This window comes from Trachypithecus francoisi, unplaced genomic scaffold (genome assembly GCF_009764315.1).
Source record: "Trachypithecus francoisi isolate TF-2019V2 unplaced genomic scaffold, Tfra_2.0 Contig01474, whole genome shotgun sequence".
Lineage (NCBI taxonomy): Eukaryota > Metazoa > Chordata > Mammalia > Primates > Cercopithecidae > Trachypithecus > Trachypithecus francoisi.
Genome location: NW_022681435.1, coordinates 8,349,083 through 8,368,357, shown reverse-complemented (window position 1 = coordinate 8,368,357; position 19,275 = coordinate 8,349,083).

The following is a 19,275-nucleotide window of genomic DNA, read 5'->3' as shown; positions in this document are numbered from 1 at the left end:
GGGTATGAATGTCTCCAAAGGTATTCAATGGAATATGCTGTTACAAAGAGCTCTTTGAGGCTTCTAGTTCTATGAATTTCAACTATTCCATTTTCATAAACTCCCCATGCTTGAGCTGCTCTGAATGAAAACTTGACAACTCAAGCCCATCTGCAAGAAAACTTCTTTATTCAACACACAATGTAGCCAGGGAAGATTTTTCTTTTTTGACAATTCCAGTGGTGTTACTGTCCAAAAGGAGTCTTGCTCTCTTAGAATGATGTTGTTAAAATACAGGTTACAGAAAAAAAAGAAAATTGAAACCTCACTGAGATACTATTTCTCATTTCTCGGAGGGCCAAAAAATCCTAAAGAAGGACAGCATACTCATTTCTGCTGGCAATACTAAATGGCATAATCTTTATAGAAGAGAGTTTGACAATGGCTAGCAACATTATATGCATTTGCCTTTTGACTCATCAATCCCGCTTCTAGGAATCTATTCTGAAGATGCTCTCAAAATAGGAAATTCATATACACAAGGCTTTTCATGAAAACACTGCTAGTAAGAGCAAAAAACTGGGAATAGCCCAAATGTCCATCAACAAAGAAATGGTTGAATAAAGTACCTTCACATGTTAGAGTACTATGCAGCTGAAAAAAGGAACAAAGTTTTCTGTGTATTGGTAACAAGTGAGAATAATTTTTAAGTGCAATCCAGATGCAGAAAATGTGTATAATGGGTTACCTTTCCTCTGTGAGGGAAAAAAACAACAAATATTTACTATCTTTATTTGCTTACATAAAAAACAATTGAAGGACAAATCAAAACTAAAAAATATGACTGTGGGAGAGGGAGGCAACAGAGGAGGGTACAGGTATGACAGCAAGACTTTCTGTTTATTTGATGGTATCTAGGAGTTATTATTAACAGTTTTAGATGTGATAATGATACTGTAGTATGTTTAAAAATTGCTTAAACTGGCCAGGTGCGATGGCTCCCAGCACTCTGGGAGGCCGAAGCGGGTGGATCACGAGGTCAGGAGATTGAGACTATCCTGGCTAATACTGTGAAACCCCGTCTCTACTAAAAACACAAAAAATTAGCCGGGCGTGGTGGCGGCGCCTGTAGTCCAGCTACTCGGGAGGCTGAGGCAGGAGAATGGCGTGAACCCGGAAGGCGGAGCTTGCAGTGAGCCGAGGTGGTGCCACTGCACTCCAGCCTGGGCGACAGAGCCAGACTCCGTCTCAAAAAAAAAAAAAATTGCCTTATCTTTAGTGATATAAACTAAAGCCTTTTTAAAAGATAAAATTATGTGATATCCGGTATTTTTTAAAACTTTTAATTGCATTTATTTATCTACTGTCTTGAGACAGAGTCTCGCTCTGTCACTCCGGCTGGAGTGCAGTGGTGCGATCTCGGCTCGCTGCAACCTCCGCCTCCCAGGTTCAAGCGATTCTCCTGCCTCAGCCTCCTGAGTAGCTGAGATGACAGGCACGCATCACCACGTCCGACTAATTTTTGTATTTTTAACAGAGAAGGGGTTTCACCACGTTGGCCAGGCTGGTCTCAAACTCCTGAATTCAGGTGATCCGCCCACCTCGGCCTCCCAAAGTATTGGGATTACAGACATGAAACACCGCGCCCGGCCTTAACTGCATTTATTTTAATGCTGAATTTACTCCCATGCCATAAGGTTTTGTTTCTTCAGTTTCTTCTGGGATATCTTTTTCTTCTGGGCAAACTCTTCTTTTGGTTTAGGAACAATTTGTTTCTTTTCAGTCAGGATCATCTCGATGTGGCAGGGAGAGCTCAAGTATGGCTCAACCTAACCATGAATTCTGTACGTTGGGCAGCACATCTTAGATGCTTTGTTCCACTTGGATATGCTCAATGACCAGAAAATCTACATCTAAACCCTTAAGTTTAGCATTGCTCTCTGCATTTTTAAACATGTGCAGCAAAGATCCAGCAGTCTTATTGGGTCACCGACCTTGTGTCCAGCCCCACTGCTTGGCCTGGGCACCCCTACCGTCTCCACCACTGTAACGTTGGAATGGTACACACCGTTTCTGCAAAGTGACATATTTCAGATACTTCGTGACTTTTTGTATATGCAGACCCCTGATGGCATGGGCAGTCTCACGAGTGTACTTAAAGTGAACATGAAAATTTGAACCTCTTGATTTGTATGATTTTGTGGGGTTCTAAGGGTCAAGTGAATAGCAAACCATTTTCACAGGTTACCTCAGGTTGTACCACTTAGTATCGCCAGCTGAAACACTTAGGGGAAGAGCTGGGACTTTCTTTAAAATAATTCACTGGGGATGGAAGGAAAAGTAGGTTGAAGTACAGAAGAAACAAGAATGGCCAGGTGTGGATCATTGTTGAACTTGGTTGATAGCTACATAAGGATTTACTTTATTATTTTTACTTCTTTTTAATGTTTGAAGATTCCTTAAGTAAATTAATGTGTGTCATGAACTCTAGCTTTCCTCTTTCTTGATTTCTGATAATTTACCTAGAATATCATTTAATGCTTCTGAATCTATGCTTGTCCCATGAGGCTGTAATATTACATGAACTAATGATCATGCCATCTTTCTTTGCTAGTTCTACTAAACTGTTTTCCATGAGTTGAAAGGAAATATTTTCATTACAACAATGACCAACCAGGAGGCAAAATAATTGGTTGATTGTGACTGACTTCCGTCAGCTATTTTCTTTGTGACTGAAAAATTACATTTGCAGCTTAATAGAACCACTGGAACTGGAGGTTCCTTCATGTCCATCCATGCCTGACTTTCGTTGCCAGGTGGAAAATAAGCCCTTTTGCTGTCTGAGGAGCTTGTCAGTCTAACTCCTAGAGATGTCAGGGTGGACCTTGCTCCAGTCCCTCAGCATGGAGTTCAGAAATGTTCTTTGGACCACACTGTGCTAGCCTGGAGTCTAGGATGCAGAGGCAGCATTTCATTCATGTCTGGGTGTACTGGTAGTATACCCCATATCCCTGCAGGTCCCATATACAGTGTCCTCTATAACTCTAAGATGGAAAATGTGAACCTGGTATAGGTAAGATGATCTCTGACATATATAGAGATTAGGCTATGTACAAGCCCGCCTCAGCAATAGATAGTTAGGTTTCCAGGAGGGGTAATGGGACCCTTATTTTCTCAGACTTTATACCCAATGTGTACACCTCTCTCCCATGAGGATTTTATGACCTAGATCTGGGCTTTTCTTTAAAAGAATGCATTGGGCATAGAAGGGGAAAAGTGGACTGAGGTATAGAAAAAAGAAGATAATTTAAAATTAATTAAAGTTGAAAAGGTATTTGCTCAGAGGCACTAGCCACATTTCAAGCACTCAGCAGCCATGTGACCAGTGGTTACCATCTGGTCAACATGGAAACTTCTGTAGGGCAGCTGTGATCTGGAAGCTTGCACTGATCATCTTGCTGATTTTTCCCTTGTACTCTAGCTGTATTGACTTCCTTCTTTAACCTTTCGAAATTAAATCCTGTTGATGTCATACAAGCCATCTCTGTATCTGGTCTTGTCAGGGGTTTGAGCCTATTGTTAACACTGGCCAACACAGTGTGGAATATAGCGCTTCATTTCTTAAATGGTTGCTCTTCTGACTTATTGTGGAGATTTTATATTTTATGCATTATATTTCCTTTTCTCAGTCATAGTGATGAATGAAAAATTGTCAAAGTGTGAAGAAAAATGTACCAGAATGAGAGAGCTGTAAATGAGGTGCATTTGCTTGAAGTGTGGGTGCTGACTGAGCTGACTTCTGCTGGCTGGTCATTAGGCACATATGGATTTGAGTTTCATTGCTAATGAGGGTACCATTTATGATAAGAGTGTTGTAGGATAACAAGTTGTCATTATATACCACAGCTGACTTGACACACCCTAATTGCTACAGCCAAAGTAATTAATTTCAATGTCTTCATAGCTTGATATTCAAATAAATTGGTAGTTAATGAAGTCTTGCGCATTTAAGGATTTAGTCTAGAGTCAAAAATCCTAATTCCTAGTAGGTGATTGTGGTGGGGGTATTTTTTTACCCTCCATTTCTACCTGAGCTGGCAGTTCCTTAACAAAGCATCTCAAACTATAGATAGTACCTTCTTGATGTGGTTTCCAGAGGGGGTGACATTGCTGTCCTAAAGCACTATTTTTTAACTATTTGATTAAATCCTCCTTAAAAATATGTTTTGGTTACACAAATAGAGGCATAGTTACTAATCAGGCAACTCCCTAAGGAGCCCCACTAAGGATATTTCTGGGAATTTTTTCCTTCAAGAAGGAATTGTTTCAAAAGTTTTGCTCAGGGACCTAGAATTTCCCTGAAAGATCACAGAATATTCCTGGCATAGGTTTGACATTACAGCACATGCTAGCCTAGCTAACTAATAGTTATTACACATCATCTTACACAGGAAGGTGCTAGCATGTTTTATGAATTCCAATGAATATTTGGAAATCTGACTGGTGTGGTAATGAAAAGATTTTGGCAGAAGCAATTGTGGAGCCCTTGACAATTACAGTTGAGAAATTATCCTGAGACGGCTGGAACATCAATTATGAAATAACCTTCCAGCTTGACATTTTAGGTATTTCATATTTTCCAGCGTTCTAAAAGAGAAGACAGATGGCTAGTAGTTAAGCTTATTTCTCAGTATATTGAAAATCCAAAATCAGGGCAAAAATGTGGTATGAACTAGACACAGGAGAGGGCCTACAGATGGGATTGCTGGTTGAGCTCTGCAGTAAAGGCAGTCTTCATTGCCAAAGTCTCCTGTCTTTTACAAGGTATGAGATAATAGGAAGGTAAAGACATTGGATGCATTTCATGCATGCATTTATTCATCCAATTATTATATATTCAGTTGATTATGGTTTGTGGGAGGATAGGATTTTCTATCCTTCTTACAGCCTTCTTGTCTTTTCCTCCTATCCTAGTGAGGAGAGGGTCTTAGAAAGACAGCCAAGGGGCCAGGCGCAGTGGCTTACACCTGTAATCCCAATACTTTGGGAGGCTGAGGCGGGCAGATCACAAGGTCAAGAGATTGAGACCATCCTGGCTAACACGGTGAAACCCCGTCTCTATTAAAAATACAAAAATTAGCCGGGCGTGGTGGCGGGCGCCTGTATTCCCAGCTACTCAGGAGGCTGAGGCAGGAGAATGGCATGAACCTGGGAGGCGTAGCCTGCAGTGAGCCGAGATCACACCACTGCACTCTAGCCTGGGCGACAGAGCAAGACTGTCTCAAAAAGCAGAAACAAAAACAAACAAACAAAAAACAAAATAAAAAAGACAGCCAAGCTAGGAAGATCACTTAAATGGTAATACATATTAATGGCCAATGGTCAATATTAGCAAGAAGGACTTGTCTTGTTCACATCCTGCTCAGGAGCCTGAAAATCTTACGACTCGTGCTAAGCAGGGGAACAGAGAGGAACCTTGCCCTGGCTTCCTGGATAGTGTAAGAGGAATGCTCCCCATGACTCTCTGGGCTGCCGCCAGGATGGAGCCAGGATCCTGAGGAAGGGCTGGGGATGACAGGAGAAAAGAGAGAGGGCAGAGAAAGCAGAGACCCTCGCCAGGAGGAGGACTCTGCATGAGGGAATGCAAGTAAGGACATGTCTGGCCCCACCTTCTGGAAGCCATGTGTGTTTCTGATTGCCTAGGAATAAGACTGTTTTCTTTCTGGCAATGGACTAGTCAGCAAACCGTCAGACCCTAGAAGAGGGAGGTGGAGGCTGGTCAAGGACTTATTCATCCACAGGCCCCACAGGCCCTTTGTAGGGAGCCTTAGAAACTTCACAATAGGGTCATCTCCAGAAGCTGCTTCTAAGGACTGGGAAGGGAAGGCTCATGAGTGAGCAAATGTACAAGGACAGCTGGAACTTAAGGGAAACCAATGAGAGAAAGAAGCAAGCATCTACTCAGGGCTGTGCCAGGCACCTGCAGATAGCACGAGACTCCCTTGAGAAGTTTCCATGAACAGATGTTTATAGCTGGGTTTTAAAACATCATAGTAAATTTGCTTGCTGTGGTGGGCAGAATAATGACCCCGCAAAACTGTCCATGTCCTAATCCCTGGCACCTGTGAATATGTCAGTCCACCTGGAAAAAAGAACTTTGCAGATGTGATTAAGAATCTAGAGATGGGAGGCCAGGCGCGGTGGCTCACACCTCTAATCCCAGCACTTTGGGAGGCCAAGGTGGGTGGATTACTTGAGGTCAGGAGTTCAAGACCAGCCTGGCCAACATGGTGAAACCCCGTCTCTACTAAAAACACAAAAATGTTAGCCGGGCGTCCTGGCAGGAGCCTATAATCCCAGCTACTCTGGAGGCTGAGGCAGGAGAATTGCTTGAACCCAGGAGGCGGAGGTTGCAGTGAGCAGAGATTACACCATTGAACTCCAGCCTGGGTGACAAGAGTGAGACTCCATCTAAAAAAAAAAGAATCTAGAGATGGGAGACTATCCTGGATTATCTGAACTCTGCAAGTAAGAGAGAAGCAGAAGAGGCAGATTCAGAACATGAGGCAGTAGAAGCAGATATTGGAGTGATGAGATTGCTGGTTTTAAAGACAGAGGAAGGGGTTTGGAGTCAAGGAACCTGGGCAGCCTCTAGAAGCTGCAAATGGGAAAGACAGACTCTCCCTGAGCCTCCAGAAGGAATGTGGCCCTCCTGACTTCTTGATCTTTGCCCAGTGTATTAGTCCATTCTCATGCTGCTAATAAAGACATACCTGAGACTGGGTAATTTATAAAGGAAAGAGGTTTAATTGACTCACAGTTCAGCATGGCTGGGGAGGCCTCACGATCATGCCAGAAGGCAAAGGAGGAACAAAGGCACGTTTTACATGGCGGCAGGCAAGAGAGCTTGTGTAGGGGAACCCCCATTTATAAAACCATCAGATCTTGTGAGACTTGTTCACTATCCCAAGAATACCTGGGAAAGACCTGCCCCCATGATTCAATTACCTCCTACTTGGTCCCTCCCATGACATCTGGGAATTTTGGGAGCTACAATTCAAGATGAGATTTGGGTAGGAATACAGCCAAACCATATCACCCTGTGAGTTTCAGACTTTCGACCTCCAGAGCTACAAGATCATAAATTTGTGTTGTTTTAAGCCATGAGGCCTTTGTGGTCATTTGTTATGACAGCAGTAGGAAACTGATATACAGCAGTCTGTCTATATCTGTGGGTTCTAGGTTCTGCATCCGTGGATTCAACCAACCAGGAATAAAAAATATTTGGAAAAAAACCAAATGGATGGTGTGTCTGTGTTGAACATGTACAGACTTTATTTCTTGTTACTATTCCCTAAATGATATAGTATGACAACTACGTATGTAGCATTTGGATTGTACTGGGCATGCTAAGTAATCTAGAGATTATTTAAAGCATACGGGAGGATGTGTGTAGGTTATATGCAAATACCATATCATTTTCTGCAAGGGACTTGAGCATCCGTGGAGTCTGGTGTCCTGGAACCAATCCCTCATGGATACCAAGGGACAACTGTACTTGTCTAACTGGATGATTGCTTAGTGTTTTTATGAGAAAACTAAAGAACATAGACTCTTTCCACACCCCTTAGGAATACCAAATATCTTGGGAAGGCAAAATAAAGCATGATTAACATAGAGGTTATGGAATATAGATTTTCCCCCAAATAAGTGGAATTCTTACCTACCAATGTCCTACTTTTTGCAGCCTGACAGTATGGAAGGAGAGCCCTGTCCTGCCCATGCACAGCCCGAAGGCACATCCCTTGTGGATAGAACACCACGTTGCACGTCCTCCCTGCAGAACGCCTCAGGACCACGCTGCCCCCTACCCATGCTCAGTCCCATTTTGCCCAGCCGCAGTGTTGGGCTCATTTTCCTCTGCTGGGGGAGTCTCGATGAGCCCTGCCTCCACTCAGGCAAGTGTTTGTAGAAGGTCAGCAGATCTCCTCTTCATGAAAAATGGATCCGCAGGCTTTCTACTAGTGAAGGTGACTGAGGGGTCCTGGTCAAGGATGGGGTTTTCAAGCATTGGTGACAGACCTGTGTGACCCCAAGCTTTATGGGCCAGTGCTGCAACTCTCTAGTCTCAGTAGGTTTCCAGGAGCCCCTGATGACTAAGACTTCAAATGTTCCTGAGGGGCAGGATATCGTGATTGAGAAATCAACCATGTCTTACCTCCTGCCATGAACTCGTCGTGAAAGAAATAAAGGTATTTTCCCTTCTCCACTCTAAGAAGGCAGCCCCGTCTTTGGGTCCTAGAGGGCTGGATTTTCTCACCTTCTCAACACTTTGATTTGTTAAAAAAAAAAAACAAAAAAACAAACAAAAAAAAAAAAAACTAGGCCCAAGAGCTCAGTTGTCCAGGGAGTAAAGGAGCCGTGTTAATTTCTTGGTGCCATTATATCTAATCACCGTAAACATGGTGCTTGACACAATACAACTCTATCATCTTCCAGTTCTGGAGGCTGGAAGTTTGAAGGGGCAGGGCTGGTTCCTGCTGGAAGCTCTAGGGTAGAATCTGTTTCGTCACCTTTTCTAACTTCTAGAAGCCTCCTGCCTTCCTTTGCCTGTGGCTCCTTCCTCCGTCCTCAAAGTGCATCCTCCAGTCTCTGCTTCCTTCATCACATGGCCTTCTCCTCTTCCAAAGTCAAATCTCTCTCTGCCTCCCTCTTCTGAGGATACGTATGATTATATTTAGGATGCACCTGGATAATCCAGTATAATCTCCCATTTTAAGATTATTAATTTAATTGCATCTGCAAAGTCCCTTTTGCCATAGAACATATACTCCCAGGTTTCAGGGCCAAGGACATGGGCATTTCAGGAGACCATGACTGAGCAGGGGCCTGGGGCTTTAGGAAGTGAGCAGTGGTGTGACCTCAAAGAGAGCAGTTAGATTTCCCAAGCCCAGGTGGGGTGGATTTCTCTTCCCATCCTGCTCCATTGCGGCACCCTGTCAATAACAGGATTCTCATGGGATACCCAGAGGCCACGCCCTAAGCCATGAGGCTAAAGGTCTTTGCATCCAAGCTTTGCTCAGAAAGGACGTGGCAGTCCACCTTCGAAGGAACTACATGACCTGAGACAATGTGTGAGGATTCATACATCATCCAGGATGGACTGAATGCCAAAAAGACCTTTCCCCAAAATTTCTGGACAGACTCTTACAGTACTTGAGGGAAGCAGAGTGGCACCCCAAAACGAGACGAAGTGAATTCACACTACCTTTATCAAGCAGAGTCTCAGAACTTTGTTTGATTTGCTTTAGAAAAAGTATAGTAATAGAACGTATTTCTTGAATACTGTCAGGTAAATTTACACATGTCTGGAGATAGGGCACGGTTGGCTTCTTAAGCAAATATAGTCACATGCCACATAATAATGTTCAGGTCAACAATGGACTGCAGATACAACCGTGGTCCCATGAGGTTATAATGAAGCTGGAAAAGTCCTATCACCTAGTGACGTCATCGTTGTCATAATGCCGTCTCAGTGCAAGGCATTCCTCGTGTGTTTGTGGTGATACTGCTCTGTCAGTGGTTTAAAAAGTAAAAATAAAAAAATAAGAAATTTTAAGGCTGGGCGTGGTGGTGCACGCCTGTAATGCAGCATTTTGGGAGGCCAAGGCGGGTGGATCACCTGAAGTCGGGAGTTTGAGACCAGCCTGACCAACATGGAGAAACCCTGTCTCTACTAAAAACACAAAATTAGCCAGGCGTAATGGTACATGCCTGTCATCCCAGCTACTCGGGAGGCTGAGGCAGGAAAATCATTTGAACCTGGGAGGCAGAGGTTGAGGTGAGCTGAGATTGCGCCATTATACTCCAGCCTGGGCAACAAGAGAGAAACTCTGTCTCAAAAAAAATAAACAAATAAATAAAAGAATTTTTTTAAAAAGGAAAAAAGCTTATAGAACAATATATGAAGAAATTTTTTTTTACAGTTGTACAATGTGTTTGTGTTTTAAGCTAAGTGTTATTACAAGAGTCAAAATGTTAAAAAATTACAAAACTTACTAAGTAAAAAAAATTACAGTAAACAAAGATGAATTGATCATTGAAGAAAGGAAAATATTGTGGAAGAGTTAGTGCAGTGCAAGTATACTGTGTTTCTAAAGTCCACAGCAGTGTAGAATGACGTCCCAGGCCTCCACATTCACTCCTCACTCATTGGCCCATCCAGAGCAACTTCCCGTCCTGCAAGCTCCAAGACCAGTGTGTCATTTTCCATCTTTCATACTGTAATTTGACTGTGTCTATTCTATTCTTAGATACAAAAATGTTTCCCATGATGTCACAGTGGCCTACAGTATTCAGCAGAGCAGCATGCTGTGCAGGTTAGTAGCTTAGGAGCAATGCGGTGTGCCATCTAACCTAGGTGCGTGGTAGGCTGCACCGTCTAGGTTTGTGTGAGAACACTCTATGATGTTCTCACAATGATAAAGTCGCCTAACGCGGCATCTCTCAGAAGTAGCCCTGTGGTTAAGCCACGCAGGACTGTGTCTGGGTGTCAGCATTTGCATCACATCCTGATTATCTGCTCCAAGAGGCCTGCTTTAGAGAAAATAAAGTTTCTTATCACCAAGGCTTCAGGTCCCTTTCTTTTCTGGTTAATGGGGGGGAAATCCAGGCAGACAAGCCTCAGGTGATGCGGCCACTTTCATCTCAGTCAATATCAACCAGGTCCTATCAGAGCTCCCAGGCTCCTGGAATGGAAACGCTCCGTCCTTCCCCCAGTTTTAATTTCCTTCCTCAGAAAAAGGGACACAGTCTGCATTCGTGTGCAGGATGTGAGGATTGCATGGGTATCTGGTTTTCACACCTGGCCAGTTCTGAGCTCTACAGGCTGCATTCACCAAGCAAGGACGAGGAGAGAGCTGGAAGTGCAGTGGTGGCGTGGGCAAGGGTGGTGCCAGTGTCCTGCCAGGGAGGACCTTGGGACAGTGGGTGCTGATCACATGGGGGAGCAGGCCAGCATTGCTCATAGGTGAAAGTGGAAATTCTCCTATTTTATTTTATTATTTATGTATTTTTTATTTTTGGAGACAGTCTCACTCGGTCGCCCCGGCTGAGTGCAGTGGTGCAATCTCGGCTGACTGCAACCTATGCCTCCTGGGTTCAAGCAATTCTCCTGCCTTAGCCTTCCAAGTCGCTGGGACTACAGGCACACGCCGCCATGCCTGGCTAATTTTTTGTATTTTAGTAGAGATGGGGTTTCACCATGTTGCCCAGGCTGGTCTCGAACTCCTGAGCTCAGGCAATCTGCCCACCTTGGCCTCCCAAAGTGCTAGGATTACAGGTGTGAGCTACCGCGCCCAGCCAATTCTCTTATTTTAAAAACCTGAAGTGACTGTCGCAGCTTCTCTGCTTGAAGGGCAATGCATCATTCATTTCTCTGGGAAAATGAATTCCAACTGCTCAGGTCCAACTAGAAAGAAGGGGGAGGGAGAGAGGACAGAAGTGTCGCAGCCCCGCCTCCTTGGTCACCTGGGGTGGATGGCCAGTGTACAGGGAGCACTCAGCACTCTGGTGCCTTTGGCCAGGAGCTGAGCAGGGGCTGGTGAGAGCTGCACGGCCGCGACAGGTGAAATCACAGAACTGAGTCACATGGAAGGGGCGAAGGAGTCCAGAAAACCGAAGAGTGCGGCCTCAGGATGAAGTGACTGGGGGATAGGAGAGGACATGGCCGTGACAAAATATCAGAGGCCATGGAGAAATCCACCCTGTGAGAAATCCCAGCACTGGAGGCCCAGATAATATTCATTTATGTAATTTGTATTTCTGCAGGGCCGTAATACAAATATAAATATTAGCCAGGCATGATGGCACATGACTGTAAGTTTCTCTCTTGTTGCCCAGGCTGGAATACAATGGTACAATCTCAGCTCACCGCAACCTCTGCCTCCCAGGTTCAAATGATTTTCCTGCCTCAGCCTCCTGAGTAGCTGGGATAACAGGCATTTATCTCATTTATTCCTCACAATGGCCATTTTGAAAGGAGTTCTCTTCATATTCCACCCCCAACTCTGGCCACCCATGGGGATTCTGCCACCACCATGGAAAACACCTGAGCCGTCCTGCTGGCGAGGCCCCGTGGAAGTGCACTGAGGCTCCCTGGACTAGAGCCGAGGAAGGGAAGCACGGACGAGGTAAGCAACTTGCCCAAAATGGCAAAGTCTTTAAGCTATGGGGCCTGAACCCAGGGTCTGCCATCTTGAGGACCAAACCACCACTGTCATGAGCCCGTGGTAAGAGCTGCTATGCACGTGTCTGCCTTTGGGGAGGTTTCGGGGGGACTGAAGGGTAACGGAAGCCCACTGGGCTCCATGCCTGGGGTGGCACAGCAGGGAGATGAAAACAGCACTGAGAGGCAGCCGGGGAGGCAGGAAGAGGGCCTTAAAGATCTCAAAGGCCTGCAAGATCTCTTGGTGCTGGGGATTAATGGAACTCCTGGATGGGTCCCCAGGACCTCGCTTGCAGCTTGAGCTGCAGTGTTTCCTTGAACCCCAAGTTGCTCAATGGAACACACACATCCACCTTTGCATCTCTCCTGCCCATCACTCAGTCCAGTACATGGTAAGAGCCCAGTAAGGTACAGCTTCAGTGAATGAGGGAGGCAAGTCCAGATCACGGGCCATGTCTCGGTCGTTGCTCAATAACAAACCACCCCAAAACTAGTGGCACAGAGTGGCCTCTATTATTTACTTACAAGTCTGGGCTCAGCTGGGAAGCCTTAGGTAGGGTTACTCATGAGGCTGCAGTCTCACCTGGAGGCTCACATAGGGCTGCATGGTCTAAGGTAGGGTCTGCAATCCCTGGGTCATGGACTGGTACCAGTGGCCTGTTAGGAACCAGGCCGCACAGCAGCAGGTGAGCGGCAGGTGAGCACGTATTACCACCTGAGCTCCACCTCCTGTCAGATCAGCAGACCAGGACCATAGGAGCGTGAACCCTACGGTGAACTGTGCCTGCGAGGGATCGAGGTTGTGGCTTCTTATGAGAATGGAATGCCTGATGATCTGAGGTGGAAAGGTTTCTTCCCAAAACCTTTCCCCAGCCCATCTGTGAAACAATTGTCTCCCATGAAACCAATCTGTGGTACCAAAAAGGTTGGGGACCACAGGTCTGAGGTCTCATTCACAGTCTGGGGCTATAGGCCAAGGAGCCTCAGTGCTGTTCCATGGGGCCTCGCCAGCAGGATGGCTCAGGTGTTTTCCATGGTGGCAGCAGAATCCACAAAGGTCAGGCCCCCATGCACAAGTACTTATCAGGCCTCTCCTTGGGTCACCTGTGCTGGTGCCCATTGGCCAAAGCAAGTCACATGGCCAAGCCCAGCATCAATGTGGGAAGGGACTCCTGTAGGCCATAAATACTGGAAGGTGTGATTCATGAGAGGGCATGAAAGGTGTGACACCCACCTCAGGCATATTAACCCAGGGTTAGCCCTTAGGCCTGAATTCTGGAAGAAGTCTTTTTCCTTCTTGCTCTACTAATAAACTTGGAATTGAGGTGAATTCACATTTGTATCAGTTACAAAATCAAGAACAAATCATCTGGGCATGATGGCTCACACCTGTAATCCTGTGGCACTTTGGTAGGCCAAGGCAGGTGGATCACCTGAGCTCAGGAGTTTGAGACCAGCCTAGGCAACACTGCAAAACCCCATCTCTGCTAAAAAATTAGCCATGTGTGGTGGCACACACCTGTAGTCACAGCTACTTGGGAGGCTGAGGCAGGAGGATCGCTTGAACCTGGGAGATCAAGGCTCCAAGTGAGCCAAGATGGTGCCACTGTACTCCAGCGTGGGTGACAATGTGAGGCCCTATCTCAAAAAAAAAGAAAAGAAAAGAAAAGAAAAAGGATAAGTCAATGTCAGGACAGAACAACCAGAGGGTTAATTATGTAAAAGTTCAGTTAATTCCTCCACAGGCTTCTAGGTCCTTTGGAGCAGTAGAGCCCACAGGGGAAAGACAAGAGACAGGAGCCCCCAGGACCCCGCCCTCCCCACCTTCCTGTAAGTGGCGTTAGGCTGGACGTTGCCTCAATTCTTCACATCCTCAGAGACATCATGAAATTGGTTGGCATAGAGCAAAGGAGCTTTCGGCCAGGGATTTTCTGCTGGCTGTTTCTATTTACTGGGGGCAAACTAATAGGAAATTATGTTCTTATCTTGGCAACTATAAAGTATTTTCCTTCTGATTCCCTAATCCCTGTAGATGGTGCTTATGTTCACCTGCTGCTACCAAATGCTGACATTAGCTCGGACTGAAACATTATCCCAGAGGTGTGTTGTGGTAAAGTGGTTCTCAAACATCTTGGGAGGTGTAAACCTCTTCACAGGGGCTCAAGACATCTCCAGACCAATTTCCTTCACCCTCCAAAATCATAAATAGAGGCCATTAAAAATCTCATCCTCTGAATGGATGGGGAGAACAGCACAGATGGGTGAGCCACAGTGAGAGACGCTATAAGGAAGTTACTAACCAAAACCCATTCGGACAGTGTCCTGTTGACTTCTGAATGTGTCCGGGCCCAGGCAGGAAACAGATGGCCCACACAAATTGGGTAATTTGAGAATTTAATAAAAGAACTTGCATCTCCTGCCCTTGTTTCTGACTCTGATCCTCTGTGCTCCAACTCTGACTCCAGCCATAGGTGGAGTGAAGTTTGGGGCCCCACCTGCTTGGTGCTCACATCCCTCACCCCAGGCTGACTTTGCCTTCATCTTTGCCTTGGGACTTCCCTGACACTGCAGAGACTTGGAGGCCACGGGAGCTCATGCTAAACAGATGACACAGGCACAGCCAGAAACCTGCAGGGAGTTGGCCGGGCGCGGTGGCTCATGCCTATAATCCCAGCACTTTGGGAGGCCGAGGTGGGCAGATCACGAGGTCAGGAGATTGAGACCATCCTGGCTAACACGGTGAGACCCTGTCTCTACTAAAAATACAAAAAATTAGCCGGGTGTGGTGGTGGGCGCCTGTAGTCCCAGCTACTCGGGAGGCTGAGGCAGGAGAATGGCGTGAACCTGGGAAGTGGAGCTTGCAGTGAGCTGAGATTGTGCCACTGCACTCCAGCCTGGGCGACAGAGTGAGACTCTGTCTCACAAAAAAAAAAAAAAAAAAAAAAAAAAAAAGAAGAAGAAAAAAAAGAGAAACCTGCAGGGAGTTAATTCCCTACTGGGCAGCGTCTACCGATGGGACACGGAAATCTGCCTATCTTGTGGGTGGACAGTTCTGATGCAGAATGTTCGTGCTTCTGCGGAAGGTCCTGGGGGATCAAGTGCTCGATGCTCTGCTGTGGCACTGGTGTTCCCTCTGCCCTGATTTCAGACTCCCTGGTCCTCCACTCCACTTCCCAAGAAAACTCCTGCCCAGAAGACCTTGTCTCCGTCTTAACTGAGGTGTGAGCAGAGTGTCATAGAATGAATTGTGTCCTCCCAAAATTCATATGTTGAACTCCTACCCTCCATTGTCATTGTATTTGAAGATAGGGCTTTAGGGAGGTAATTTACTTTAAATGAGGCCACATGGGTGGGATCTTAGTCCAATAGGTCTGGTGTCCTCATATGCAGAGGAGGAGACACAGTCGGAGTGTATGCACACAGAGACAAGGCCGCGTGAGGACACAGCGGGAAGGTGGCTGCCTGCAGGCCAGGAAGATGGCCCGCACCAGAAATGGATCCTGACAGCATCTTGATCTTGGTATTTTGTTATGGTAGCCCGAGAAGACTAATACACAAGGTTTAGGCAAATTATGAAGAATAGTGTGGTACACTAGGGGACCCTGGGGTCAGTGGGGACATTACCACCCTTCATGCTAGAGGCCAGGATGAGAGAGGCGAGTGGAACCTGGACACAGAGAAGCTGGGAGAAGCGAGATGAGAGCTGTGATCTTTAACCACAGCTGACCTGCGGGAGGAAGCTGGCAGAATCCAGGCCCTGGCCTCCCTCTCTCCCTCCTGTCTCCTGCTACGGCCTCCTAGTGGCGCAACCAGAATCCAGAGTGCAGAGGGTCCTGATGGTGTGGTCCATTGTACGTCAGCTTCGGCCCAGAGCAGGGCAGACAGAGAAGGACGCAGTGTGGATTCAGAGGGCAAACCTGAGACTTGCAGAACAAACACGGGACCACAGCAGAAACCCCACTGTCCTAGTGGGATCCTCTTTTGTCTGAATCTTTTTAAATTCTGGAGGGAGTAGCAGATCTTTGCAGTCAGAGCTGGGTACCCAAATGTATTAGTTTTTTAGGGCTGCTGTAACAAGCTAAAAAAAACTGGGTTTCTCACAGTTTAGGAGGCTCAAAGTCTAAAATCAAGGTGTTGGCATGGCCATGCTCTCTTTGAAGGCTCTAGGGAACATCCTCCCGTGCCTGTTCCAAGCTGCTGGTGGTTGCCGGCCACCCTTGGCCCTACTTGGCATGTGACTACATCAATCTCGTTTCCGCCCCTGTCTTCACATAGCTGTCATCCCTCTGTGTGTCTTCCTCTCCTTATGAGGACATCATTCAATTTAGGGCCCATACTAATCCAGTATGACCTCATCTTAACTTGACTATACCTACAAACATTCTATTTCAAAATAAGGTCACGTTCACAGGTGCCAGGGCTAGGACTTCAACCTATTTTTTTGGGAGGGGACACAATTTAACAACAATACCCTTGGCCTAGGGCGGTGGCTCACACCTGTATTCCCAGCACTTTGGGAAGTTCAGGTGGGCAGATTGCTTGAGGCCAGAAGTTCGAGACCAGCCTGGCCAACATAGCAAAACCCCGCCTCTCCTAAAAATACAAAAATTAGCTGGGCATGGTGGCGGGTGCCTGTAATCCCAGCTACTTGGGAGGCTGAAGCAGGAGAATCGCTAGAACCCGATAGGAGGTTGCAGTGAGCCGGGATCGTGCCACTGCACTCCAATCTGGGCAACAGAGGGAGACCCTGTCTCCAAAACAAACAAACAAACAAAACCAACACGACACCCAGACACCCATGGTAGGCTATATGTCTGGGAAAAGATTTTCTTTGGCAGGGATTGAGGAGAGGGACTTGGAGTCCTAAGACTGGATCCTGAAATCCTTGAAATCCTGGGAATTGGGGAAAAGTCACCCCAAATTCCAAAGCTTCAGTGGTTCTCTGCTGTGCTGATTTTCAGCTAGAAACTAGAATTCACCTTTGGGAGCAGACCATTCTTTTGCTTTGAGAAAAATACATGATTGCCCTTTTGTTTATGCAAAGTGAAGCAACTATTCTGTTCTGAATGATGGTGGCTCAAAGGGACCTGTGTGATAATCTCAAAGTTGATCTTCACGAGTGGCAAGTTTGCATCTTGCAGACTGTTTCAGGGGAAGGAGTTGGGCCTCGTTTCCAAGTAGGGTAAACATGGCTTCAAGTACATTCCCATTGCTTGTGGTGGAGATGGGAGAAGTGGGCAATGGATGGAAGTTACAGGCCCTGAAATTTGGAGCCGAGCTGAAGGCTAAGGAGAGATCTACCCTGAAACTCACAGTAGTATGCTGAAACAAGCTGTGTGGACTTGTAAGAGCCGATTGTAAAATTTTCAGGAATTTTCAAGCTGGTTGATAAACATGGCCATTATTTAAAACTAAATTATAGACTGGGTGTGGCGACTCACGCCTATAATCCCAGAATTTTGGGAGGCCGAGGCAGGAGGATTGCTTGAGGCCAGGAGTTCAAGACCAGCCTGGGTGAGAGAGCGAGTCCCTGTTTCTACAAAAAATTCAAAAAGAATGACTGATGGTGGGCTCAGGGATGGTGGTGGCACATGCCTACTTGAAAGGCTGAGGCAGGAGGATTCCTTGAACTCAGGAGTTGGAGGCTGCAGTGAGCCATGATTGCATCACTGCACCCCAACTTGGGTGACAGAGTGAGACCTTGTCTCTAAAAAAAAAAAAAATTAAAATTAAATTATATAAGTTTACAATTAAATAAATTATATTAAAAACAGAGGTCATAAATACTCAGAGTTCATTGCTTGATAATTATTTTACTACATTTTCTCTCATCAGTGCTCTTGAGGTCTATTGCACCAGCGGGAGGAAAATACAATATAAACATGTGCTATTGTGCATCTCTTTCCAACTCCATTCAATAACATCACAGCCAGGAGCTTGAAATCTACCCTGGCAGGAGCATTTACATCACAGGAATTACAAACGCTAGGGCTCAGCCCCTCCAGCAGGTGGCTAAATGTTTACCGGCACCCCACGGCCAGACAGAGATGCTGCTGACTCTAGAGTTGTGGGCTGTCCAATGCTGTTTGCCTTTTTTGTGCTGGGGAAGGGTAAACAGGAAGTGGGGTGTGAATCAGCATGGAAGAGTACAGCAGCCTGGAGAAGCAGGTGACAAGGTGGCAAGGGTGAAGTAGGGAAGGTGGAGCGCAGCCCAGCCTGGGATTTACAGGATTAACACTGCTGATGATTTACAGACCACGGAGGCTCCGTGATGGCAACTGAGCACTTTTGACTCAACTCTGTACCAAGGGCCCCAGAATAAAAAAAGAACCTGTAAACACGACTTGAAGAGTCTAAGAAACAGCCTGAGAATGGGACCCAAGTCAGCACTGGGTTTCTTGTCCTCCCACAGGAAGGGGGCTCCACCTGTTGTCTCCAGGGAGACTGATAAGGTCTAAGGTCTGGAGAATCAACACAGTCTCTTCTCTAGGCTTTCTCTAATACCAGAGTATGCCCAGGGGATGTTCTCCAAGGGGAGTGCCATTCATAGCCTCTCGTCAAGTTACGTGTCCACAAAATAAATAGCTCATGAACTGGGGCTTCACAAAACACACTTTGGAAAGTTCTGCATTAGACACCTGGGCATCATGCAAATCTACCCAGCCAGCCCAGCACTTTCCAGCCCTATTCCAGTGCAGTGATCCATAAAGAAGGAAGTGCCTGTTATTTTCTCACACATGGCTATGCTCAAATGGACCCCACCCTTAGAACACTTCCTCATCACTCCACCATCCCCCAAAATGGGAAGAACTCTTTTTTGAATGATTTAATAATGAAGAGCGAACTTCAGAACATTGACATCACCATCATGTGTCCAGAAAGCATCAATGAGGGCTAGGCTGCTAGATTTAGCAAATAAAACTACAGGATGCCCAGTTAAGTTCAAATTTAGGATAAGCAAAGGATAACTGTTAGTATATATGTAGGTCCTATGCAATATTTGAGACATATAAATACTGAGAAAGTACTTGCTCTTTATCTGAGAATTTAACTGAGCATCTTGGATTTTC